We start from the raw sequence: 27,210 nt of genomic DNA on the forward strand, positions 1-27,210 counted from the left end.
TTAGCTGCGAATCAAGGGATTGATGAGCGCAGTAGAAACCTTTATAGCTTCAGAGCATCTGCAACTCAATTGTCAACCTCACCTACGCGAGGGGATCCTGTTACAAATATGAATATTTCATACAAAAACAGTCATTAGCTGTAGCAGAAGTCAATCTTACCAACTCATGTTTTACCCATGGCCAGTTACGAGTAGCTTGCATATTTTTATAGAAACGTGGGGTAAAACCCACGGGCATAAGCTAGTTATCGTAAATAGAACAATAAACTATGTTTTGTTTTCTGTTTAAATTGGGTTTATATGTGATAATCTCTCCAGGTCGCTTTATCAAAGTTGCAGGGAAATACAAAACTAAGAGAATAATGACCAGATATCTTATAAGATTGGGCATAGTTTTGTGAAGCAGAATACACCACTGTGAAAAACGGCAACCAGCTGGTGAACAGGTTGCTTTTAAGCAATGGCACAAACATTTTAGTTGCACGCGCATACTAACGTCTTAAGATTATGTAATGAAAGTAATATTGCATCTGTATTTTGGTATTATGTTGAAATAAGAGGAAAAATATATACATAGGTAAACCACAAAAACGACTTTTCATTCAGCGAAAACTCAGTCGAATGAGGTCAGCAACAACAACCAAATATGGCATGAAGTTGCTGCTACTATCGACGTTGCCATTTGCCTCGAATAAAAGTCATTAGAATTTGTGCGCAACGAAATGAATTTGCTCAGTATAAATAAAGTTTTTCGCATGTGCGTGTAAGTACGGTAGTGCGTGTGTGTGGAATATCCCCCAAAAAGTTTCTTTACAAAAGGTGAGCAATGCATAATTTTAAGAGTAAAAACAACGGAATATGTGATTACTCGCGGAAATGGGGGAAACGCTAGGAATCGATAAAGAAGTTGAACAGAAAGCGGAATCGAAACCGGAATGGAAATCGGAACTAAAAGCTACGAAAAAACCGAAAATGTATTGAAAACTGAAATCTTAGCACCATTCGAAATTGAAGACAAAAAAGAAAGGGAACATAAACCGAGTTATAAGAAAAACGGGCATAGGAATCAGAAACCAAACCGGAGCGGAAAAGGAAATGTCAAATGAGACAGGAAACGAACCGAAATGAAAACTTAATAGAACTGGAAACCAAATACAAAAAAAAAATCCGGAAAGAATTGGAAAAATACTAAATGGAATTGGAGCCGGTATGGGAAAAGATACTGCAACGATTAAAGGAGTAGATGCTGGAACTGCAAAGGTAGCATAAAGTGCGACGGATTCGGAAATTAAAACTAGAAGGAGAATGGGAATAAAACTGGGACAAGTATATAAACACGACCAGAACTGAGAACTAAATAGAACTAAAATAGAAACTGTAACGTGAATAAGAATTGCAATTGGAAAGTAAAACGAGAGTCGAAAAGGGAGTAAGATTCGAACGATGTGAATTAAAACTTCAAAGGGAATAAGGATTGAAATTGCAACAAGAAAAATAATTAGAAATGAAAGTCGAAACTGAAATGGAAATGTGAATCAAAACTGGGACGGGGGAAGAAAATTATATTTATCAGAAAAACAGATTGAAATTGAAACTAGGATAAGATGGGAATTGAAACTGAAAAGGAAATGAATTCGAAAATGAAACGTAAGTGGGAATCGAAGCTGATCAGGAACGGGAATGGAACTAGAATGTGAATGGAAATAAAGTGAAATGGGTGTGAAGTCCAAAAGTTCCCTGGCATGGGAATTGAACTAGAATGGAGATGGAACGGGAATGGGAAGCAACACTGGAATAGAACTTCGAATGATACCTAATTAAAACTAGCACGGAAGCAGAAAATGAAGCTAGAACGTGAATGGAAACGGACACTAGAAACATAACCGACCTGAAAGGAGAGTAGAAATGTAAAACCGAAACTTACACGAAATGAAGCGGCCATTGAAATCAATAAATGAAAGGAAACCGAAAAACATCTGAACTTGAACGGGAATGGAAATAACAACTTCGACCGTAGCCGGCCATGAAAAGATATGGCAATAGAAACGGAAACTAGAAATAACTTAAGCGGGAATTGAAACATGTAACGAAATGGAACAGAAATGAACCTAAAGGGTTTAATAATATTCGAAGATAAATGTTGTAGCGAAGTTAGATGTGAAAGTTTCCCTAAAGGCCTAAGTGATAACTATTTTTTTTAGTATTTTAGCCTTTCTTAAAACTTGTGGTGATATCCTTGATCGAAAAAGAAATCAGAAAAGAAAAGAAGTGAAACGAAACGAAACAGAGTGAAGTTAAATAAACCGAAACGATTATAAACCAGAGTTAAAGCCGAACTGCAGTTTATGTTGGAGTGAAGCTAAAATTTGAACCAAAGCCAAACAGCACAGGAGTGGGAATCGAAACTGATAACCTACACCATAGCCGATGCAGGAATCTAGACCACAACCAAAATCTAGTTTGTGACTTTACTTGATTTAAGAGTGGTGGCTAAACATGTGCTATGGGCAAAAGTTTATTTTTTTTAGTTTTATCTTTATTTGTTTGAAATCAAGTGTTTTATTCTCATTTTCTGAACAAATTTTATGAGGCGGTTTATGGTTTGTGCATCGAAAATCATAATTATAATTTATGGTTCCTTTAAATATTTTTTATTGTTGCGCCTACCATTTTCTGCTGAGTGAAGTTTACTTGGTGGGACATGTGTGAATGACTATATTAGCTGTCTAAATGGCAGCAATTGCTTATCGTAAATGGTCATTGAATTTGCAATAAATTTCGGTTATAGAAACGTTTTGTGTTGCACAGCGATTTTTGTTGATGTTGTAGCATTAAGTTTATTGTTCGTTTTATTTAAAGATTGTTTGTATGTAACTATGTGCAAATACATTTATTACTGCACCTATATCGGCTTGTTGCAGATTTTACACTATGACTATGATTTTATGTTGCTATAAAAGTATTTATGAGGCAGGAATAATTTTTTTTATCTCATGCATGGCTGTTTCCTTTAATCTCATATCATGTGCATACCTGTTTTTCAAAGCTAATGAATAGCTGGTGCAGAAGTTCTTAAAACTATTAATATTTTTGGTTTTATTCATGATAAAACTCGTAGTCTACTAGTTTCCTTTGTCTTAGGTAAACGACTCTTAATATCTTATCTGAATCGGCAGTTATTATTTTTTCGCTGAAAAAATGAGAGAAAGTCACGCAAAGTGACAGTTGCGCATTACAGGAACTGGTGCCAGTCGGATGCAGACCACGACATTTGGTAGCCACACTTGTACCAACAGCGCGAAGGCTGAGTTTTATGTATTTAAATAACTTCATCAAAGGCTGTAACTATTTTATAACCACCTGTGACTCCACGTGTTAAGAACAGGTGCAAAAGGTACGCAAAGGATTTCGTAGAAAATCACAATGTTAAAAGTGTCAGTTGAACGCATTGCGGGAGGGACAGGATTAGAACTAGTATCGTCTCTGAATGCTCAAGTTCAGAACTAGTGCTGTTCCCCGCAAGGTGTTTTTAGCAATCAAAGTCGAGTGGTTGAAAGAATATATTCCAAGCCGGTGCATATTTACTCATAGGCCAACGTACACACTCGGCTATTTTCCGGCTGGCTATTTTCAGTTCTGTGATTTTTTTCTTACCAGCTTGTCTTGTATTTATAGTTCGCACAAACTGCACAAACTAATTGGTTAAAACCACCTTCATTCAAAAATATACAAGAATCTTTTTCAATTCCGAATGCTCACAAAAGAAGCATACATAAATGGTACCGATCCGAATGCAGGTACATGCATATTAGACAGTTCCGTATTTTTTATAGTTTCTGGTAGGGGTTTTCAGTTTGGTAATTGAGCAAACTTCAGGTAACACTAGGGACTCGTTCAGTCTGTGTAAAGACTCCACGGACCAGCCAGTTCAACATAGCCTAACCTTACCAAAAAAAAAAAAAAATTGTTTAGGGACTATTTGAGAAGAGCTTCGTCGGTTGCTTATTGTTAACAACCAATATCGATGTGCTAATGTTTTATTAATGGTTTATTATCAATAGAGAGTTTGTAGTCATGTGAACAATTTGTTTCTGATTTCTTTTTGGCTCGTTATCTACTGGGAATCGATTTTGTATTGAAGTGTTATCGGTATCTGTTTAAAAACAAACCGATGAGTAGTCGATAATGATGAGCTTTCGAAAACAAATCGATACATTTTCGATAACATTTCGATGAATGAAATCACCTAGATAATAAATTGATACATTTTCGAAATGTCGAAATTCGAATATCGAATTTTCGATATTAAATTTATTATTTTTTATAACAAACTGATACCTTTTCGGTAACAAACCGATAACTCGTTGATAAGAAATCCATAACTCATCAATGAATTTCGATAAGATCTCGTTAAAAATTGGATAAGTTTTCGATAACAAAACTTAAATTTTTCCATAACTAACTGTCAAATCGTTGAACAAAAATCGATAACCCTTGATAACATTTCGATAGCAAATCAATAAGTTTTCTATAATGAATCTTTAATTTTGCGATAGCTTTTTGATGACAAATCGACGACTCGTCGATAAAAAATCGAAAGCTCATCGATAAAATTTGTTATCGATAACAACTTTACAACACAGTTCCAAACATTATGCTTACGCTTACGGTTACTCTTACAAATTGTATTCCCTACCCCATGAGGAAAGAGTTTTTTTAAACATCAAAAATTAAAAAAAATATTGTAAAAATATTGTAAACGAAATAACAAAATAACGGCATGTATAATAAAAATTTCGGCTTACGTTTTAACATATAATATAACCTTTACGATTATCTTTCCAAGGAGATCGGTTACAAAGTAAAACAATTAAATTTTTACAGTACAAACAAAAAACAATAGCCAGTAATATAGCTAAATTCATTTTCTAAGTCATTCTTTTCCATTTGTATATATGGATGTGTGTGTATGTATCGTATCTTTAAAATGTGACTTTATTATTTTTGCTTTCAGTGTAACGTCAAACATTTATATATTCGCGAGACATATGTATCTTTGTGTATGTAGCAGGTCAATGCACTAACTGGTTCAAAGTCTAGTATTGCCCATTATTCACAAAAAAGCTAATATATATATATATATATATATATATATATATTATTTTTTTTGTATATATACAACAGACGCATAAAAGTATGTATACCGGTTAGTTAGTAATGCAAGCCAGCCATCCAGCCAATTGAGCCATTGATTCACAACTAATCACACTTTCGTTTGTATGCGTTTGCTACCGCCGATGCACAGCCATATTTCTATGCTCTAATTGCGTTGCCGCGTCACTTTGGTATTTGCAACATTGCAGAGTTGCTTGAAAATATTTAGTATGAGTATAAGACAAATGCAATAAATGCAGCTTAGAAATATATATATTCGCCTGCTATTTTGTAAAAATCATAACTGCCTCTAAGCAACATTGTATCTTACATGGCTTAGTTATTCGCAGCATTTTTTGCAATTCCTGATGTTGCAAAGGGAAATAAATACACAGCTCTGTTTTTTTTTTTTTTTTTTGGTATTCATGATATTGCACATGCTTACTACAATTTACTGTAATGTAATTGCATTTTGCTTTAATTGGTGAGTTAAAAGTTTAAATTAAACATTTGTATGATTATACTGAAAAAGCTGTGCTAGCGGTTCAAAAGACTTAAGAAACGAACCTGATCAATTAATTTATGATTGTGAATGAGTTGGAATGATTTTCAACTGCAGCAAACTAAATACTGGTTTCACCATACTTACTTCTTTTCCAAATTAAGTTTTGAGGTAGTAAAATAACAATAAACTGCCACAACATAGATCTACATGCAGACAGAAATCTAAGTTAAAGGAGGGAGAGGTGGAGGGAGCAGAAAAGAAGAGACAGTTAAAGAAAAATTAAGGTAAATATATAAAGAAGATCGGGCGAGCTAGCAAACAGGAGAAGAAACAACGGTAGGGATCTTTGGCAAAGAAAAAGAAGAAAAAAACGCTTGTGACATCCTGGGTGGCATGCGTTCGCCTTAATCATATCCCTCTAAACTGCAGTGAGACCAGGGTAGTCTGCATTCCAAAAGTCAGCAGAAGGGGTCATGAGAACTGAAGCGCAACTTGCTTATCTCAAAGGCCGCTCAACAAGAGTTCAGCTACATGAAGTGGTTCAAAAGAGAAGTCATCTCTTAAGAACAAACTGTTTAATCTGGCTGCATTCTTGGCCATAGAGGATGATTTCAATAACATTTGGTTAAGAGCAATGGCAGATGCCCCCTTTATTCACTAGATATTGAAACTCCAATAGTAAACTGGAAGAAGTCGGCTGTACGGTGCGTATTGGTTCGGACTAGCTGGAAGCAAGTGATATACGTAAAATCAAAACCATTGAAATGGGCTCAAAAAATAGGCTTAAAAAAACAGTGGTCTGTTATGGCGTTGCATTGTAGACAGCATACTCCGTCACTGTTAGCACGAAAATCTCCAATTTGAACTTACTTTTTCTAAATTATCAAGAGCTAAGCATCTTTGATGGCGCCAAATATCAAGGAGTGTTAAATCTAAGCTGAATTGACGGCAAAACACAGAGCATAGAGTCAAGTGAGCTAACGGAGCAATATGTGCCAACAAAAGAACTACACTTAAAAAGTAAGGTAAGGGGTATGAACACACGAGATGGATGTTCCAGTCAGTTTTGCGATCGATCCTAGCTTAGATGGTACTGGTGCAATGAAAGGCAGTCGAGATGAGCTACGTAAGTAATCTGCTAGGGAAAGTCCAATGCTGCACCTAAATTCGTATTACAGATATGAGAAGGTCACGCCCTTCAGAGGCTTTAAAAGTTATATTTAATACGCCACAAATCAATATTTTTTATCAAGAAAACGTTATCCAATCTCCCTTAGGCTTCGAGCGTAAAATCTGTGGGAAGAGCATACATATTTACAACTTTATAATTCAGGAGTTGTTAACATTGTAATATGTTTAGCAGCGAAACAAAGTATTTAATCTTATTCTACTTGAGAAAAAATTACTTCACTTAATGAGAGATTGGTTATAATGTCAATATCCTTGACATCTTAAGCATTTGAAATATGACACTCTAACAATTTTATAGGATCACAATTTCTATTTGACGTGGTCATAAGGTCAATTCTAGTTACGGTCATTGAACTTATGTCACCCAATAAGTGTAGTAATTGCAAAAGATTGCAAATAAATGTTAATATTTGGATGTTAGTTTCAGAAAATAGTTTTGGCGCGTCGTCAGTTTGTTGGTTTGCGTTTTGATTGCATTTTATATTTTAGCCCAAACGAGCAATGATGCAATATTATATTAAAACAAGATTCTTTTGGAAAACTCCTGAAAACTAAATAAGCAGAAAGAAATATTTAGGGCAGAATAAACGAGGATAGCCTCATAAGACGACGAATTAGTGATCCTGATCACAGGTAAATCCCTGTAAACGATTAGCTAGCTCATGGACACGGCAGCATTTCGCGTTGGGTAGGACCAAATGGACTGGAAATGTCAGGCGCAGTGAGCATTGCACTTCAGCAAGGGTAAGGTGTAATTTTTCACTTGATGCCTCTATTAGTGTTCATACAGAAATTGGCCGAGAAAGAGGCTCTACAACTAAGAGATTTCAACATGTGGAAACGAACCAAATACGAGTACGCGATGATATTAAATGACGAGGTGAGCATTAAAAGGAATCATAACTGGCCTAATATTTGACACCAACCATACAACGGCGGCTCTTGACTTTCATGTACAAAACATTATACATCATTCAAGGGATGAATAGGGAGAAGGTCTAGACAGTGGTAGAGGTGTTACAATCTACACCAATGACACGAAAGCTGAAAAGGACTCTGCATCTGCAGGTAAATCAATCATATATACTTCCTGACACATGCAGTGCCTTTCAGACGGGGTTCTATGGCAAAGAGAGAGCAACTCAACTCCTCCAGGACAGTACGGTAGCGATCTTTGTCGACAAACCGGCGGCCTTATGGGCATTAGAATACAATATAATAAAGTCGGATAACGTGCGGATGTGAAGGGGATCACTAGCCACAATAAGGCATCCCAATATAATCCTTTGCTGGGTTCCCCGGCACAGCGCTATTGAAGGGAATGAATTTGTAGACGATGTGGGCAGGAAAGATTCCGAATTGAACATAAGAAAGGCGGATAGCACCGTACGTTCACCGCAGGGTTATCTCCTGAGGAAAATCAAGGTACACGAGAATAGGACAACGGAGTTTCTGTGAGCTACCCGGATTAATTGCGAGGTTTCAAGGTCCTTATGGTCATGTGTGGATAGGAAAGAAACTACGCTCCTTCTCAAGCTAAACAAATCTGCAGTGAGAGTACTAACTGGCGCTATTGGACCAATACTATAACGGTGCCGCATACAAACAAGCTTCCTCTGCAGAAGTTTTTAGGATCAGGAGAAAGAAAAGTAAATTTATTAGCCTAAAAACAGCAAGGCAGTGGGTGCTGATGGATTGCCTGCGGAGCTATTCAAATACGACGGGGAGGAGTAGATACAGCACATGCATCAGCTTCTTTGCAAAATATGGTCAGACAATGCATGCCCACGATTGCGAGTATTCCTTGCCTAGTTCACAAGAGAGGAGGTCCTGCAAACTGCACCAACCATCGCGGAATCAAACTTCTTGATACCGCATTTTGGGTCCCGTTAAGCGTATTGTGCGAAAGATTAGACTCCACCTTGAATACGCTGATTGAGCTTTATCAATGCGGTTTCAGACCTCTGGTAAATCAACCAACGACCAGATTTGCAAAATGCCTAAAATCTTGGGAAAAAACCTGCAAAAAAAAATTTACCCACATCACCTCTTCGTCGATTTTAAAGCTGCCTTCGACAGCACGAAAAAAAAACTGCCTATATGCCGCTATGTCTGAATTTGATTTCCCGCGCCGTAAGTTCTGCTTAATCCAAATTGGAAAAATAAGCGAGATAGGTTTGATGGTGAATGAGGATAAAACGAAGTAGCTGCTGTCATCGAGTAAAGACTCAGCGCATTTGTACCTTGGAAACCGTGCCGCTGTTTGCGGTCATAAATTCGAATTATTAAAGACTTAATTTATTTTGGAACCACATTAATGCAAAGAACAATACCAGCTCTGAAATACAGTGAGGAGTCAATCTTGCCGATAAATGCTCCTTGGATTTGGTAGGCAATTGAAAAATAAAGCCTTCTCTCGGCGAACGAAAATCATGTTATAGAAGTCACACATCGTACCCTGACAACATAAGATGAAGCGGATCTGAGAGTGTTCGAGAGAAAGGTTCTTCGAAAGATTTACGGACCACTACGTTTTGGCGTTGACATGTACCGAAGAAGATTCAACGATGAGCTGTTAGAGCCGAATGCAGACCTCAACGTAGTCCAGCGAATTAAAACGCAGTGGCTGCGCGGACCAGGCCACGTTATGCGTATGAAGAATGATGCTTCAATTAAAAAATATTTTTTATGGAAACCGCCTTTGGAAGGAAAGGAAGAGGGTGGCCATCATTCCGCTAGAAGGACCAGATGGAAAATGATTTGGGTTCCCTTGGTGTGACAAATTGGTGCCAGTTAATCCAGCGAAGAATCGAATAGGGCGCCTTGTTTAAACCGTAAGCGCCAATTGAGTAGGTTATATGATATTCTCTTATAATGATAACCAAATTTTAGATTAAATCACAAACATAACGAGTCGTAAAAAAAGCGAAACATCGAGTCAGCAAAAAATTAGTTATATCTCTTTATTATCTATTATATCTATCGCACAACAAAAACGAAAATAAGATTTGCAAAGAAATCAATTCCAAGCTGCCACTTTGACTTTTCGCTACTTCATCGTTTAAAGAACTTCACGCACGTGCTAAAGGCGTTACTGGTTAATGCTAACGTGATAATTGCAACATTACAGAGCAGATTGGACGACGAAGCGTAAAGGTCGGGGCACAATGACGTTTTTCATATAGATGCGTTTAACACAAGCTTATCCATTCCAATAACATCGCCACAACCAGCCAAGATGTTCCGTTTGTAAATATGAAAGAACTTCAGACTTGGCAATTGAAGTTTACTTATCCTTGCCCATTCACATACAAAATTTCTCGAAGCACTGTTATAAACATTCTCCCTATACGACAGAAATACGTGCTAACATATTTTGCGTCATATATGATTGTTATATTACAGTTTTTAATTGTGAAAAATGTTAGAAAAGTTACCAACCAGTGCGAAAAATAATTTCACTTGCAAAGTATGCCAGCACCTTTAGCCAAAGCAAATGTCAAATTCTTCTTCTTATGCTTTGTTTGTAACAAAATTTGGGAGTTGGCTACTTTTCCAATATCAGATGGCGCCAGTGTCGCTCAATCTACCGTCCTCCATAAAAATACGTGCAATCTACTCATAATGCATAAGCCTGTGTTAAACTCATATGTATATGAATAAAATAATTTAAAATTTTTTTTTAAGTTAAACGGTTTTATTGAAAACAATACTTACATGTAGTATTAATAGTACTAAAAGCTAGAAAATAATTAGATAGGTCCTAGGTACTAGTCATCCTACTCCTCATCAATATAGGGCGTTGATCAGACAATTAAAAAAAAGCGTTATGACTAGTACCTAGGACCTATCTAATTATTTTCTAGCTTTTAGTATTATTAATACTTCATCTAAGTATTGTTTTACTGATTCCTATCTGCGCTTCGAGGGAGATCTTAAGGCCACAATAGAGGTGGACGCTTGGCGCAAGGGTGCGCAAATGGCGGACGAGGCGATACATGTGTACACCGATGGTTCCAAAGTAGTGGAAGGAGTAGGGTCTGCAGTATACTGCGCTGATCCGGAAATAAGCAGATCCTACAGGCTGCCGGATTACTGTAGCGTTTTCCAAGCGGAAATATTAGCCGTAACCAAAGCAGTAGTAACCCTGGAAGAGAATAGCGTATGCTGCAACCGCGTTAACTTTTATATTGACAGTCAAGCAGCAATTAAAGCAATAATCTCGCATAGCACAGCATCTAAATGCGTGTTAGAGTGTAAGCAGTCTCTGGAGAGAGTCGGGACAGGGAGAAGCATACATCTATATTGGGTCCCAGGGCATATGGGAATAGATGGGAATGAAAAAGCGGACGAACTAGCTAAAAAGGGCACTTCTCTTGAAGCTTGCTCCGTAGACGTCCCAATTTAATTGGGCGAGATTAAGCGAAGGCGAGAGGTGCACATGATCGACCAAGCGGGAAAGGCGTGGGATCAAGCGCGGGGCTGTAAAGTGTTGAAGATTATGTGTAGGTCTTACAACCTTAGACTAACACAGTTGCTTCTATCATTAAAAAGAGAGGACTGTAGACTCATGACGGGTAATCTGACTGGACACTGCCTTCTGGCGTCACATGCCTTTAAATTAGGCTTGGTCAGTGATAGCAGATGTAGGAAGTGCGGGTTGGAGGAGGAAACGATCGAGCACGTTCTGTACTCGTGCCTTGCACTTGCCAGGCTAAGACTCCAGCTATTAGGAGTGATAAAGCTGTCAGATCTAGAAGCAGCAAGTGGCTTAAGTCCTGGGAAGCTTCTAGTATTTGCCAAGAGGACGGAGTTATTTTATAACATAGGTACTGGATTTTGATAGTGTTTTTCAGTTTGGTCGTTAAAATAAACTTCTGGTAACACTACGGACTCAATCAGTCTATGTGAGGTCCTCATGGACCGGCCAGTTCAACCTAACCTAAGTACTGTTTTAAATAAAACCGTTTAACTTAAATTTTTTCTTTTTAATTATTTTATTTTCAAGTTTTTAGTCTTTATTTAATTGCCTATTATTTCTCATTCTATTTAGTCCATTTAAATAAAAATAAATGTAAGGCGCGACAACCTCCGAAGAAATCTTAGGCCGAGCTTCTCTTCCAATTTGCGTCGCGCTCCTTTTAATGTTTCATACAAATTGGCCAGACGGAACCTACTTGTTTTATGCCGACTCCAAACGGCATCTGCAAGGCAGATGAGTTTTCACTAAGAGCTGTTCATGTCAGAAATACACTCGGAGTGCTTGCCAAACACTGCCGAGGAGCGACCCCGCTTAGAAAAATTATATTTTAATTGAAGAAACTTGTTTCTAAGGTTTTGATGTTGCTTTGCCCGGGGCGTGAATCCAGGATCGTCGGTGTGGTAGGCGGAACACGCTACCATCACACCACGACGGCCGCCAATTTAGTTCATTTAGTGAATCATTATTACACGGACTCTTTCCTGACATTTTGTTACAATCTAAGTCCTCAATACATAATCCTTCCAAAGACTTTACTCGACTCCACGTATGCTTTTCCCTCCTCGAACTACAAAATATTTTGTTGTCACTTCTACCGGACTGTATGTAATGTTTGTTCCAAATATGAGCCAAATCGGACACCATAGGTCGCTTTCTATTCTTGTATGTGTTATGTGTTCCAAATATGGAGCAAATCGGACCACAAACACAATTTTTTTTAATATCTCGATCCTTGCGCCACCCAGCGGCGATTTTTTCATAGGCCGCTTTATATTCATGTATGTATTATGTGTTGCAAATATGAGCCCAATCGGACCATAAATACGATTTTTTGAAATATTTCGATCCATGCGCCACCTATCGGAGTTTTTATTTCTTATTATTGCATTTTTGTCGGGTTCTGAACTATATTCCAAGTTTCAAGTTTGTAGCTTATCGGGAAGTTACGTAAATTTCAAGTGCCAAGTCAAGCTAAATAAAACCGTTTAAAAACTGCTTATGTGACGGAGCTATAACGACAATCTTATCTCAATAGTTCTCAAGTAAGATTCATGTTGTTGTTTGTTGCGGCTATTGGCTGCAAAACTTGCTTCCAACTCAAGTGTCAAGTTTGCGTTAATTGCGCTGCAGCAAAGCGACCAACATCAGACATCGGTCATTGGACATCGGAAGTGGATGGATGTTGATTTGGTTGGTTTAGGATAATGCACCGTTAAAACTAGTGCATTAAAAAAACGGATTTTATGTATTTACCAACAAGTAAGTAATGGCATTTGTAATTAGGCCAATTTGATTTCAAGTGAGTGGCCTTCGGCAAACTGCAATTCGATTTGCAAAAACTGAAGACAAATTTTTCGTGGTTTATATGCACTAATGTTTGTAATTAAATTTTACGCTTTGTTGCATGCAAAATTTTGGTAATAAAACTTTTTTGAATGTGAATTCATTAAACTTATGGTAAAGAGGCGTTTTTGCGATTTCTCTACACCTTTTTATAGAGTCTTTAGTGCTTGGATTGAAACCAATTCAAGATAACGTTGGGGTTATTGTTCTCACTTTGCTCTTTCAAATTAAATTTGGTTTCGGTTTGGTTCCGGTTTCGTTTTGTAAGATGTTTTCATTCTGGTTTCGATGAAGTCAAGGCTTCGTGATTTCATCCCAATCAAGAAAGACTATTGTATTCCAAAAAGTACAACTGTGCAAGCTTCAAAACGGTCAACTTCTCAAGGAAGGAGTGGAAAAAGGAACTAATTTGGGGTAGAGGACTGATTAGCAGGTCTACAGTTAAGTGGAATTTGGACGAAAGGGTTAGGCGAGGGATTTTCTGTCGCGGCTATTAATGCGCTACGTTCTGCTGTGGTGCGGCCGAGGGAGATATGGGAATGCCTGAGCTGTTGTTGTAGTTGTGCTAACAGTGTTTACCCTCAATGGCAGTTTATGTAGTCTATTTCCTCAGCGCCAAGGTTTTTAAGCATTGGCATGGCTATTCCGTCTGGCCTATTGGTTTTGAAGGTTGGACCTTTTGGATGGTTTGGTGATGGGTGACGTTGTCTTTATGTTTATGTGCCCGTCTCTTTATCTGGCCTTGTCCACTGAAGGTTGCATTATAAATTGTCCGCTCGCGCATTTCTTCGAATCAGATAAAATTTTATCGCCGAAAGCGATGGATTATTTGTCATTTTATTTTGTTGCATTGGACAAGGACTTAACGGTCGACCACAATTTGTCAACCCCCGCAGAGAGGTTGCAGCTCTTTAGATGCTTCTCCCATTTGTTACGTTTGTGTGGGTTTTGACGGGTCACTGTTAGCGGTACGTATCAACTGGCTGTAAAATCCCTCTTGCTACATCTGAATGGAGGGTGACGAGGTTCAATAATCATCGAGATACATCTTGCTTGACTTCCAGCTTTTGTCAGAACTAGGCAAAAGTATTGCAGCCTTCGGCTTACTAGAATCTCCAAAGAACTTATCCGGGGTAAATGTCGTTGCCACCCAAAGGTTTCCTTAATAGTTTTAGCTTACGTCACGAGAGCGATCTTATGTTGTCTCGCAATGGAATTTCATGGGACTTTCCCTGCTGGGGTGACTGCCACTCTACCTAACCTAGGACACTGCGGAACATACAACAGAATAAATTGTTATTTCCTTTTACCATTCAACGATCATTTGGTTTTTGCACATCGACTAATTGATTACAAATTATGCTTTTAATTTGGCATGAGCTCATCAAGCACCGATCTGCTTTAAATTGTAAGGTTGGCTCAAATATACAACTCGCTGTTTCAATATTCACCTGCTGAACTTCCATTCATCAGCCTTTATCAATCATCTACATACATGTGTATCGTTCAGCAGCAGTTACTCCGCTATAAATTTAACTTTTAACTCAATGCTCCTCATTTCATTCTCCGTCTACCCACCATCTTTTATTTACCTTCAACCAGCTGTCAGTCAACGGTTCATCATTCATCACCCACTATCATCAAAATCCACTGGTCGTTGTGGACAGCAGGTAACGGCCCACCGATCCATCGTCGGTTTTAAAAAAATTAACAAGTCTGTGCCTAAATTAAAAGCTTGTATTGAGACAAACAAAAATTTATGAAATCCAACGCCCCAACTTTAATGAGAATTACGATCGGTTGAGCAGATGCCTCCAGATTGGAACTTGAATGGGCTCTGCCCAATCTGTAGGGAAAATTAACACAGAATCTTCGATTTCGGCGTAAACAGGACGAAAAACATCAGATACAAGGTGCTATCTAGCGTACTTATTATGCGAAAGACTGGAACAAAGAGTCGAGGACCTGGTTAGACCTTATAAGTGGGCAAACTAAATGTCTCTCGTCTGTACCTGTCCTGGTATAGAGCGCGGAAAAATGGACAATTTAGAAAGAAGGTGGTATCCCACTTGTAGTATTCGGGTGGAAAGTTTTCGGAAAGATTTTCGGTCATACTCTTGATGCCAGCGTGGTGTGTGAGTTTAATTGTATCCTTTAACAGACCTCTGTCTTTCACCCTCTCATGATCACATTAATTTTTCATACAGACCATCGATTGCGGTCGATGTTACCTTTACTTTGAAGGCCATTTTTAATATTTTGCAAAAACTTGACATTAAAATCGAAATGAATATAAAATATTTTGCAAAAATTGGAATTAATGTCAAATCCATTATAAATAACCTAAATTTACCAAACGTAAATCTTTTGATATTTTTTTTTTGGCATTTGTCATGCGTTCAATTTGCAAACTACTTTTTTTGTGATGGACGAAACAGCAGAAAGACAATAAAAAATCCATAAAAACCCAGTAGGGAAAATGCCTAGTTCAAAACCGTTCTGCTTCTAGTGCATTCGGGACCCCTTATCTCTCCATCTCTTTCACATACTTCTAACTGGTGAATTTTACATGGCTGCATTACCTTTTCTGTAGTTCTGAATTAGATACAAATTTCCACTTTAGAACAAGTTGGGTTATTGGTACACTTTTGATAGTTCCGAACTAGTGTGGAAAATAACGTTTGAGATCTATTTATTTTGTTGGTACTATTTTATTGGTTCCAAACCAGACTGAATTCTACATGCTATTTTCACTACGGCTTAACCTCTTTTTTGATTGTTCCAAACCACTCCAAGAATATCTGCTTTGGAAATATCAACTCCCTTTTTAATTTAATTCTGATCTAGGCGAAAACTCTAAATATCTTGGCTGGTAACCTTCTGCATTGCCGGGCTTCAACCGCTCTTTAAAAGAAAATCCGTAGATCGGCTTAGGAATGTTCAATATGAATTGACTCAAAAATAAGTTGTCTGTCATTGTCTAAATGTACTCTGTTGAATCTATGGCTTCAAAGTGTAGGGAAAGAAGGCATAATCATAATCCAGGCTATAATTATAAAATATAAAATGCCACACTATCGATTTTTGAACTAGAGAAAATCTAGTTACTATCGCACTAGTACTTATTTTGTACTTTAGGTCTAGTTCTTGGCCAGAAAGTTGTATCAATAGTTAATGATTTCCCTACAGGGTAGATTCACCGCAGACCAAAAGAATAACGAAAGTATTTTCTTGCATAGCGACAAACAACAAAATATTGAGATGATATTAATTATGTTTTTGTTATGCTATGTATTTAGGTATGTATGTTAGTATGCCAAAATTAGTATTAACTTTATAATTTTGCTTTTACCATTTTTTTTGCTTTCTTTCCTATTTCTTTATTTTATTGATTTTTTCGATGAACTTGACTTCGAATATTTAATGAGTAGGAAATAAACTGCAAAAAAAGGTTATTAACACATTTGAATATTTAATTTATATAATATTATTTAATAAATTATTTATGCAATAATAATAATAAACGAATTTTAATTTGACGTTTTTTGTTTTTTTGGCTGTGTTTCCGCGTAAATTTGTTATGTGGTCTTTTTCTCTATAAATCGACCGTATCTACGTCATGAAACAGATAATTAATGAGGCAATATATTCCTGAAATTAAGAAGCAAATTATACGCGTTAACATATAACCATTTCCGCACTTTATGATGAGCTCTCAGCTGCTTTGGCATATACATACATTGGTTCAAATGAGCCCATCGGTTCCTCCAGTTTTTGCTCCATCAAAAATCCGCAAGCCGGACACTCCAATAAGGCCCACAGTTAATTTTAAATCGGCCCATGTTATAAACTGTCTAGATATTTTAAAACAATATTGAAGGATACTCTGGAACTAAGGAACGAATACTAAATAATTAACACAACATAACTGAAAAAGAAATTTGCGACCGCTTCCCAAGACATCCGGTTCTATGTACCGGAGCGACTCGGAATTTTTGCTGACCAATGGCTGTCGTTTCAATGTAACTCCATTCTTGGAATGAAAAATCCGACATTCCTGTGGAAACCTTCATGAAAAATCTGGAAAAAAGAAGTACATACAGAAACTATAAACGTGGATGTCATCATATTCGTTTTAACAACGAATGATCAAGATGCAATACTGCAGTACCTCAACAAGCAGCATGGAAACACAAAATTCACAATGGAAACTAAAAAAGACGGATGAATCAACTATATAGACGCCACGATAAATATTGATATATATGCCAATAGATAAATCTACGACATATATAGAAAACCAATGGCCACCGACACAATAATTCATGGCAACTCAAACTACCCACAACCGCATAAAAATGTAGCATTGGTACATTAGCTTGAAGGAACAACTCTTACACAAGATGCATATTAGAAAGAGCTTGGAGTAATATATAAAGTTTCTACAAATAACGCATATAAAAAATCACTGGTAGATAAACTCAGAAGAAATCATAGGGAACAAGAAACAAATAATGAAAAGGAAAGTACAAACTCTTGGATGGCAATGACTGGAAGTGAAGCTAATAAGTTGGCAAACTTTGTTTTTTTTTCTTTTTTTTTAAATACAACATAAACACAGCGTTCAAAATATCGAAAAGTTTAGGCCGGAAACTAAGAGCTGACACCAATTCAGAGGATCCGTTCAGCAGTCGCGGCGTATACAAGCTTACCTGCAAGCGCCAGCACAGTTACATAACAAACAGGACAACAAGTAAGAACGAGTTCAGATAGCACCAAAAAACACGGAATCCAACTATCATACCGGAATTCAACTTTTCGAATCATATTGCCGAAAATAAGTGCCCTCTAGCAAACATCAATAAAACAGTCACAAAAAGTTGCATGCGATGCCTTTAGCCATAGGATTGTCGACTTTAGGTATTCGAGAAACAAAAAAATGTTACATCTGTTACATATGGCTTGGTATTGCGATATGAACGGTGAAAGGGTAAACAAATTTGTATTTCATATTGCGACGAATATGAGTGACACTAAGTGATACTCACATCCCTAATCTGATGCTAAGTAAATGAAGTCACAACAACAATAAAGCATACCGTCACTTGTATCTACATAAACGAATCAATCATTATATCTACACACATGTACGTACACGCAGCTGAGAAGCAACGCACTACCACATGCATATATCTGAGATACTCCCGAAAGTATGCAATGAGAGAAGCTATAAAATCGTGCAATTGTAGTTACAGCTGAGAAATTTGATAGCTGATGGCCAACTGGTAGATTCTGGAAATGGAAGCGCCTAGAAGATGCGAACGAGGAAATCAGAGAGTATAAAAGGCAAAAACAGTCGAGGCGCAATAATTAAGTTTCGATTAAGCACGCTATCTGTCGGGCAATAGTAGAATTATTTATTGTGAAGTACTTTAATAAAGGCATTTTGCATTATTAAATATTGGAGTTATTTATTCAACAGTTTAGTGAATCGAACTTAGCAGAAGGTTGCAAATAAGAGGATTTGCAGTAAATTCATACAAATACAATATATAAGGATCACCCTAATATATGCCAGAGGCGCTCATAATTCAGTCGTTCTACTAGCTCCCCCCCCCCCCCCCCCGCTCCTCCTAATAAGTCACGTTTCCTCATCAAACATCCTTATTTTTTGGTTTTCAAAAATTCTCCATCGACCGGAAGTCGAGTCCGAAGCTTTTAATGACATTGGCTACCACAAAGCCATGAATGCGTCTGCGTCTTAGATAGCCGTTTTTGGTTTCCCACTTATTTTGTAATATTTTTTAATTTTTACAATTGATGACCCAAACAAATGATGGCATACCCGTTAAAAAGATGAGAAAGAAAGAAAGAGGAAGTAAAAACAAAAAGCATTCATCATAATTTTGACTAATTGTTAACTGAAATTAAGATGGCTTGTGATGATAAATAGTTTCGCATAAACGAGCAGATGTATTTCATTAGAAGCGAGGTATTATGAATTTGCATTGACGCTTAAACGTTTTAATATTTTCAAGATTATTGTGTTTGTTTTATTTATAACCGTTAGTGATGTCTTAACTCATTATTATTTTTGCATATGAATGAAATAAAGCAACGTTTGGCGTACAAGTTCATGGCAAAGCCTTGTCTTACTTGAATATTTTTCAGATTTTCTACGGGTTAAAAAAAAACGAAACTACAGTTATCGGCATGTAAACTTAATATACCTGTATTTACTACACTTATGTGTAAAATAAATAAATGTAAGGCGCGGTAACCTTAGAAGGGATTTTAGACCGAGCTTCTTTCCAATTTGCGTTGTGTTCCTTTTAATTTTTCATACAAATTGGTGGAACGTAACCTACTTGTTTTATGCCAACACCGAACGGCATCTGCAAGGTAGATGAGTTTTCACTGAGAGCCAAAGAGCGATCCGCTTAGAAAAATTGTCTTCCAATTTAAAAAACTTGTTTCTAAAACTTTGATATTGCTTTTCCCGGGGCTTGAACCCAGGAACTTCGAAGTGATAGGCGAAGCACGCTACCATCACACCACGGCGGCGGCCTATGTTTGTTAATAGTAAATATGTATGTTTACAGTAAATAGACGTTAATGTAGTAAACAACCCTAGCGAATAATTATAAACAGTTTTGTTATTTAGAAAAGCGCTTAAGCTTTGAATTTTTAATTTCCTGCAAAACTAAATAAACTCAAACTTGACTTGGAGCTAACAAGATTGTTTAATGTATATATTTACAGTTAGATTTGTTTATATTAGCATATATACTGGGTTATTTATTTATATAGTATGTATATATGTATGTATTTACAAACGTTCGTTAAAGCCTTTTGATTACAGGCTTATCTCTCGATGTATCTGTTTGTAATTTTCCTATATTATTTTCTTACATAAACGTATAAATCCATAAGAAAACAAATTATTGTTACGGTATGTGCATTAGACCGTTAAGAAACGTTTTGATTTTTCTTCACAACCACGTTCAAAAGTAATGTTTAATTGCCGAATGAAGACATGCGGTGTTGGATTTCTGATTCAGAACGATTTTGTAAAGCGAATATCTTTTACATTTATCCATATATGCTCATGCGTTCATAGTAATATGGGAACAAAGGGAATGAGTACTTCTCCTATGAGACTTATTCTGCTTTGTTGATTTTCCGAGAGGGTGGATAAATGATGTATATTGGAACGATTTTCCGTTATCCAATGTCAAATTTGGTTTTGAGACAAACCCGTTTCGGCATTGTGCCATCATCAGTGTCGATTTTCGTTATGAGACTTTTTCCGGAATAGAAATGGATTTTCGATATAAGAATTTCTTCCTCAAAACAATGCAATTTTTTCCAAACAAAAAGAAATGTCTCACATACAGAGTTGGGTAAATACAATTCCATTACAACTCAAATCACATTCGTCAGTTATTTTAAGAGGTACTAAATTACTTTTGTTCACAACAAAGGAATGATCCATTTTCTGTGTCAGTAATTCCGGAAAAATTTAATTGAAATTTTTTCAACGGTGGTTATAGTACTCTCCCATTTCCCATTCCATTCCTCAAAGTATATGAAATTAAAAATTTATTCGTGTGACTGATTAATGTTAATGACTTATTATTTCATCAGATATTTCTTGTTGCTAATAACTGAAAGTAATTGAAAATACCAACGAAATCAAATAATTTCTGTCTTTACTATCGCAGCTAAATAATGGCAGCTAAATATGGCCAAAGTAGAGCGGGAAAGGGATATAGCAAGCAAGTACTGTTGTGAGATGACAATCTTTGATGATGGAACATCGCTCACAAAATAAAACAAGTAAGGGTGTCTAAGTTCGGGTGTAACCGAACATTATTTACTCAGCGTGAGCTTCAATTGTACATTTCATTTCAGATAAATTACTTTTCTACATAACACGTGGCACCGCCAAAAAAATGTCTCCCCATTTCCTCTTACAATAAAACTTGGTAAGTGAAATATTTTTGATTCAAAACTATTTTTTGCTAAGTTATAGCTTATTATTCTAGTCTACGACCCTTTTAAACTTATTTTATATCCAAGTTGCCGTGATCTTTAGCCGATCCCGTTCATATTTACTAGAAATATTTTCTGTTATAAGGAAAATATGTGTACACAATTTCATTACGATATGTTAATTTTTGTTCGAGTTATGGCTCCCGAAACATAGAAAATTGCTTGGGCATAAAAGGGGCGGTGCCACGCCCATTTTTTTAAATTTGAAGTTTTTCCTATTTATTGTTATAAATTCACTTGCGAAATGAAATACCATTGATATAAAGCTCTTTCTTGCAAAGATATATCTTATTTTGTTCGCCCGCGACCCTTTTGGAAATATTTTATATAAAAGTAGGTTTGTTCCTTAACCGATTTCGTTAATTTTTCTTCAGGCAACCTCCACCCCGAATTTGGTTACGATAGGTTTAACGATTTTTTATTTATGATTAATAATATTTGTAAAATTGATTTTATCACAAATTTTTATCAAGAGTCTCAATATGAGTCCACGTGTCAAATTTCAACATCCCAGGTGTATTATTAACTAAATTATCAAGTTTTTTGTGTTTTCCAAAATGTTATATATATAAAAAGTGGGCGTTGTTATCATCCGATTTAGCTAATTTTCAACACCAATCTATCCTGGGTCCAGGTAAGCTCGTGTACCAAATTTGGTGAAGATATCTCAATATTTAATCAAGTTATCGTACTAACGAACGGACGGACGGACATGGCTCAATCAAATTTTTTTTCGATACTGATGATTTTGATATATGGAAGTTTATATCTATCTGTATCCCTCTATACCTGTACAACCAACCGTTATCCAATCAAAGTTAATATACTCTGTGTGCAAAGCACGCTGAGTATAAAAATCTGCGAGAAATGATGGCTTACCAGCTGAGCGGTCTATACAAAGTAGCTGGCAAAGAGCATGTATAAACTCTAATACAGAACATGCTCGGATGATAGGGCAAAACAAAAATATATGCTCTTTGTTTGAATTGGGATTCCATTTACAGCTAATACAGCTTTAACAAGTTACTTTTAGCAACACCGTCATATACAAAGAATTGGGATGGACATTTCCGATTCATTCCAATCTAAGGTCGGCTTCAGAAAAGGTGACTTTCGTCATGTCATATGTTATTAAACTGATACTGGATAGATAAATAAAAATGCAAATATAAACCGCTATAGTATCATCCTAACAAACTTGTCCTAATATATGGCGAGGAAGAATAGATACGGACAGAATTGGATAAAGTGTTCTATGTACTCGTATGTAGTACTATATAACGATTAAGTTAACGCAATAGATTTGATTAGATCCAACCTGGCTCTCTTTTCTGTTACTAATGATCACAAATGGCTTCTTTAAGTTATAGCTGGTGAGAAGATTAATAATACATGATGGCATACAATCACTCTTTCGATTGCAAAAATATTTTTAACACTAAGAGTTTCTAATTGCCTTACAATTCCTTTAAAGAATGCAAAATTCTTAATTATTTTGACAATATTTTTAATGTAATTGGAACAGATTCAGATTACATTTTCAACACCTTTTAATAGTATTGGGGCAGATATCACATTTTCACTGGGCTTTTTTTTTTCAATTACCAAAAAATGTCTTTACAAAATTATATTTGTCATTTTTTTATGAGGAATTTGGATGCAATTATTTCTTTTGCTATGGAGAAAAGCGATTGAATGCTTTTCCGAAGTACTTGTAACGCAGAGTGGCTGAATAAATGGTTAACACTAGCCCGGTTTCAGCATAAAAAACTATCTGTCTTCTGAACAAAAAAATAAATATATTAAGAACCTACGTACGGCTTACGAACTCTCACTGGGTACTAAACGGGACACTGTAATCTAGGATATCACCTCTCAAACTTGTCGGTTCTTTGAGTTGAAGGCTGAAACGCTCGTTCACATTCTCTGCGAATGCGTCGCTCTGGCAAGGCAGAGACTCACCCATCTATGTGATGTGACTCTTAATCCCTATGTGATATGGAGTGGAAAGCCTGAAGTGGTACTCAAATACATTAAAACCCTCCACATACAAAATTAGGCTGAAATGTTATGCACAATAGATCTACACAAAGGTCGTAATGCTTCCAGGCCTAATAACAATAATAATAAAACACATTATGCTGTATTCCATGTGAGATCTCCACGATTCACCAATGCAAACTAGCAACTAAACGGAAATTATTGTGACCAACAATTTAAGCTTTGGGGTGGCCATAACTGAGAAGTAGAGCCGTCTAATAGCGAATAAAAATTATGCTACATGAATTAAGAATTCTTCAATAATGCAAATAAGTTAAAATTATTTTAATAAATAATTTTTTTTTTAACTTTTTGATCTCTCATTTTTTATGGTTGGCTGCTGATTCAAATTGTCTTTATACGTTGAAAGTAATTTTAAGCCATTAAATAATTTTGCTGCATTTTTTCTGACGTTTGCTAAACTTGCGATTGCTGGCCAAAAGGCATATGCATGACAGTGGCGAGCAAAAGGTTTGCAACTTAATATAATGGCGAGATTTTTGCACAGGTGCCTTTCAGATCTTAATCTTCGCTACATTGTTCACCTTCGTAAAATTGCAATTACATGAATACCTGTGCGTATGCGAAACATTTTTTTTATTATTTGGTATAAAAGAGTTGCATTTGTACAACTATAAAAGCGAAGCCAATAAACACGTGTAAAATATATAAAAATTTAGCCAAAAATTGCAGATTTTTTTAAAATTTGTGTAAATTCTGGAAAAATTTACTACGATGGCATTATGACTGTATATATGTATTGTGGCGAATTTTTGCATCACTAAGCTGTTAGTAAATAAAGGCATAACAACAAAAACATTAAAGCAAGTTACACTTGTGTACATGAGCGCATCAATCATCTTTTATACACATACATAGAAGGCGACGAAGAGATAACTCACTCACACACATGTAGTCATCAGCCGAATTTGTTACTCACACATAAACACGCATATAGGTCAATTACCAAGCAGAAGATACGACAGTTCTAGAAGGCGAAAGGTCTAGACCATAGTATAAATATGCGGACGAGGCAACAGAGAGTTTAAAAGTAGCGCAAGCTGAGGAATGATTTAAACACGCTATTGGTTGTGAAGTATAATTATGAAGTTCTACTCCCAAAGTAATCTAAATAAATACCAGTTTACAATCCTGAATATTGGAGTTATTTATTCGACAGTTCAGCGGTACGAACGTTAGCAGAACGTGCAAAATAACCAGGATTTCCCTAAATTCGTTACAGTATTTAACGCTTTACACCAAAAAAAAATGTTAGGTATACGTACCGGTACCGGTCTTTTCAGTTGGTACAGATATCTGCGTGTAATTGAAGGGTTTTTAATAAATGAATGTGCTTATTTATATAAGCTCTTTGGAAAATTTGTGGTCTAATAAAGTTCAATACAGTGACGATTGATCGGCAATTGTGGTCTCTGAATGCGCCCATTATATTCAGTTTCAAATGTTTTGCCCTTCACTGTACGTATGTATGTGTGATTTTTAGTATTATAAGCTGCTTCAGTTACTACCTTTATGTTTAATAAAAATCTAAATTGAATTACATAAAATATTTATTAGTATTTTGTAAAAATTTAGCTATGCAAGATTTTTATTAAAATTATAGCTCATGCAATGAAAGTTAGTGCACAATTGCGCGGAATGCATGGATTGTAAAATCACAGCAACAAAATACGCTAGCAAAAATAATATGTAATCCGTGCAATTTTTAGTATTCAACGAATCGAGGAAAATCAAAATATTACCCTGCTTCAACGGTATTCCACACAATCCTCTAAATTCGCCCACGAAAAGGTTGAGCAATTTCTTTTATTACATTTGATATTTTATATGTATTTTTCGTGCAACAGACGCATGTTATATCATTTTCAGGTAAAATTGAAAATTCTTTAAATCAAATTAACTTTTGTATACCCAGCTATACTTCTACACAGGGTATTATAACTTTCATTGCATAACAGTTAGTTGTACAGGTATAAAGGAATCAGGATAGATAAAGACTTGCATTTATCAAAATCATCAGCTATTGAAAAATCCAAATCAAAAGTATAATTAATCCTCTGTCCGTCAGTTAACACGATAGCTTGAGCAAATATTGAGCGGTATACGAGCTTATCTGGGCCCATAATAGATTGGTATTGAAAATGAGCGAAATCGGACGATAACTAAGCCCACTTTTTCGATATCGAAAATTTTGAAAAATTGAAAAAAAGAGATAATTCAAAAACGAATACAAGACAATGAATTTTGGTAGGTGGATTGCTTTTATGACGCAAAACATAAATTAAAATAAAATTCAGAATATGGGCGTGGCACCGCCCACATTTAGAAGAATAAATTTTGGAAGTTTAACAAGCCGTAAATCAAAAGCCGTTAATAATACAACATTGAAATTTGGCAGAGACACTATCCTTGCCAAATTATATAGACTGACTGAAGGTGAAGAAAATAGCTTAAACACCATGCCCGCTTTTCCTATAAGTCTAACCTTGACAAAGTGTGTAATAACTCTATGGTATTTAACTACCTTTGTCTATTATTCTACCCCAATAGTGGTATGGTTGAGCCACGAACAAAACTTAAACAAATTTTGAAAATGAACGTGACCCGTTTTTTTGTTACCCTTTCCAAAATAATTTGAATGTCATAAGTCGAACAAAAATCTCCCAATCCGAGCGAAATTTGGCATAAAAATGTTTCAATAAAATGAAAATTCCCAAGTTCAAATTAATTCATAAATTCATTCAGTGCTGAGTATGTAATATTCGGTTTCAGCCGAACTTAGACTTACTTGTTTGAAATCAAATGCAATGTTTTCAAATGAAATTAAACTAAGAACAACAACAAAGCTGTGAAATGAAATATTTTTTTAATCAAACGAAACTTTTTTCTAATAGCATTAAACTATTTTTAAACCAAAATAGACTTTTTTGAAATGAGTGTAGAATTTTTCAAATCAAATGAATTAATTTTTTTTTCGAGTGAAATGAAGAATTTTTTAAACTAATGAAACTTTTTCAAATCAAATGAAACATTTTTCTAGTGAAATAAAATTTTTTTTAAATCGAATGAAGCTTTTTCCAAATCATGTGAAACTTTGTTCAAGTGAAATGAAACTAAAAGATTTTTTTGTTTAGATTAGATTTATTCTTTTTCTTTCAAATCAAACAAAGTTTTTATATGTTTACATATATAAAATTGCCACTTAAATTTATGCCATTGAAATTATATGAAATAAAAATTAGGCGTTCTATAAAATTATCTAAAACTTTAGTTTTGAATGCCATCTCAAAATAAAATAAACAGGAACAAAATTGTGAAATGAAATTTTTTTGCAAATCGAATGAAATTTTTTTCAAATTAAATAGAACGTTTTTCAAATAAAATGGAAGCTTTCTCACAGCAAATTAAACTCCTTTAAATCGAATGGAACTGTCTTCAAATCAAAGAAAAATTTTAAATAAAAGAAAAGTTTTTCAAATCAAATGAATTTTTCTTTCAAGTGAAATGAAACTTTGTAAACCCAATGAAACTTTTTTCAAGCCAAATAACAATTTTCAAATCATATTAAACATTTATAAATGAATGAAACTTTTTCAAATCAAATGAAACTTTAACCAAATAAAATGAAACTTTGTTCACAACGAATGAAACTTTTTCAAATCAAATGAAACTTTAACCAAGTCAAATTAGACTTCTTTTGGAATGAAGGGAGAATTTTTCAAATAGTATGAAACTTTTCTCAAGTGAAACGAAGCTTTTTTAAATCGAAGGAAACTTTTTTAGATCAAAAAAAGCTTTTATGAATTAAGTGAAACTTTTTTCAAATGAAATTAAGCTTTTTTTAAATCAGATTAAGCTTTTTTAAAATGAAATGAGACTTTTTTGAAATCCAATGCAACTTTTTTTAAATCAAATGAAA

The 27,210-nt window shown here is 35.6% G+C and overlaps 1 protein-coding gene across 2 annotated transcripts in view; it reads right to left on the reverse strand.

Moving 5' to 3' along the window:
* The window catches only part of LOC137245052 (putative fatty acyl-CoA reductase CG5065), an 87,517-nt gene that overhangs the window by 53,424 nt on the left and 6,883 nt on the right, over positions 1-27,210 (reverse strand). The gene's annotated exons all lie outside the window — the stretch shown is intronic.

This window comes from Eurosta solidaginis, chromosome 3 (assembly GCF_040869045.1).
Source record: "Eurosta solidaginis isolate ZX-2024a chromosome 3, ASM4086904v1, whole genome shotgun sequence".
Taxonomy (NCBI): domain Eukaryota; kingdom Metazoa; phylum Arthropoda; class Insecta; order Diptera; family Tephritidae; genus Eurosta; species Eurosta solidaginis.